Source organism: Scyliorhinus torazame, chromosome 22, assembly GCF_047496885.1.
Source record: "Scyliorhinus torazame isolate Kashiwa2021f chromosome 22, sScyTor2.1, whole genome shotgun sequence".
NCBI lineage: Eukaryota > Metazoa > Chordata > Chondrichthyes > Carcharhiniformes > Scyliorhinidae > Scyliorhinus > Scyliorhinus torazame.
This window is the reverse complement of record NC_092728.1, coordinates 24,175,375-24,177,290: the sequence shown is the minus strand read 5'-3', so window position 1 is coordinate 24,177,290 and position 1,916 is coordinate 24,175,375. Positions and strand designations below refer to the sequence as shown.

Below are 1,916 nucleotides of genomic sequence, written 5' to 3'. Positions count from 1 at the left end.
TTTGTGTGCAACCTAGCTGTGCACGAACTGCTGCATTTTGTACATCGCAAGAATGCCTGGAGTTCAAAAAAATAATTTCATTGGTTGTCAGGTATTTTGGAGAATGGGTTTCGTCTCTGGGGCACGATTCAAACCCACAACCTTAAGAGCGGGAGGATAAAGGGAGACTAACTAAGTCACACCGAACGAGTGTAGCAGTGTTGATGGAGATTGTTCTGGTGTTTTGTTGGCTCTGACGAGCGTTTTTTTTTTGCTTCTTTTCCCTGACAGGGTTGGTTGGTTTGGTGTCGGGAGGAGCATCTGGGCTGGGCCGAGCCACGGCCGAGAGCTGGTACAACAGGGAGCCAGTGCCGTGATTGTGGACCTGCCAACATCAGACGGAGCTAATGTGGCCCAGGCCTTGGGAGAGAGGTGTGCCTTCGCGCCGGCTGATGTAAGGACACCACAAGTACCCTCTCCCACCCCGCATGGCTGGGGGGGGTTCACTATACAGGAAACAGGGAGGCCATTACTGGAAATGGAAGTCTGACAGAGCGATGCTCCCTCAGCACTGACCGTCCACACTGCAGTCGCTACCTCAGCACTGACCCTCCGACAGTGCGGCGCTCCCTCAGCACTGACCCTCCGACGACAGTGCGGCGCTCCCTCAGCACTGACCCTCCGACAGTGCGACGCTCCCTCAGCACTGACCGTCCACACTGCAGGCGCTACGTCAGCACTGACCCTCCGACAGTGCGGCGCTCCCTCAGCACTGACTGTTCACACTGCAGGAGCTACCTCAGCACTGACCATCCGACAGTGCGGCGCTCCCTCAGCATTGACCCTCCACACTGCAGGCGCTACCTCAGCACTGACTCTCCAACAGTGCGGCGCTCCCTCAGCACTGACCCTCCAACAGTGTGGCGCTCCCTCAGCACTGACCCTCCAACAGTGTGGCGCTCCCTCAGTACTGACTCTCCGACGACAGTGCGGCGCTCCCTCAGCACTGACCCTCCGACAGTGCGGCGCTCCCTCAGCACTGACCCTCCGACAGTGCGGCGCTCCCTCAGCACTGTCCCTCCGACAGTGCGGTGCTCCCTCAGCACTGACCCTCCGACAGTGCGGCGCTCCCTCAGCACTGACCCTCCGACAGTGCGGCGCTCCCTCAGCACTGTCCCTCCGACAGTGCGGTGCTCCCTCAGCACTGACCCTCCGACAGTGCGGCACTCCTCAGCACTGACCCTCCGACAGTGCGGCGCTCCCTCAGCACTGTCCCTCCGACAGTGCGGTGCTCCCTCAGCACTGGCCCTCCGACAGTGCGGCGCTCCCTCAGCACTGGCCCTCTGAATGTCAGCTGTCCTCAACGGTGCGTGTGGAACCAGCGCAGGAATCGGCAGCATTGTGAGTGTGGAAGAACAATTGTAGCCAAATGCAGGCGGGATTAAACACCTCAGTAAATTGCCTCGCCCTGACTCTTTTTGCCTCCGTCAGGTCACCTCGGAATCAGACGTCAAAAATGCCGTCGCTCTCGCCAAGGAGAAGTTTGGCCGTCTGGACATTGCAGTGAACTGCGCGGGCATCGCCGTGGCAGTGAAAACCTACAATTTCAAAAAGACATTGCGCACAGTCTTGAGGATTTTCAGCGTGTGATCACCGTACGAACTGACTGATCAGAGTGGGATTAATCTGGGCGGGATATTAAAGGGTGCAGGGAGTGAGGGGAGAGTGGGATTACACTGGGTGGGATATTAAAAGAGTGCGGGGAGTGAGGTGGAGAGTGGGATTAGACTGGGTGGATATTAAAGGGTGCAGGGAGTGAGGGGGAGAGTGGGATTAGACTGGGTGGGATATTAAAGGGTGCGGGGAGTGAGGGGAGAGTGGGATTAGACTGGGTGGGATATTAAAGGGTGTGGGAGGGGAGAGTGGGATTAGACTGG

General features: G+C 58.0%; 1 long non-coding RNA gene across 1 annotated transcript; it reads left to right on the top strand.

The window, feature by feature from the left end:
* Positions 1-266: 266 nt before the first annotated feature.
* LOC140399483 (uncharacterized) lies at positions 267-1,555 on the top strand. The gene is made up of 2 exons (XR_011937694.1): positions 267-433; positions 1,471-1,555. It is a non-coding gene; the product is annotated as an uncharacterized lncRNA (long non-coding RNA).
* Positions 1,556-1,916: the final 361 nt, after the last annotated feature.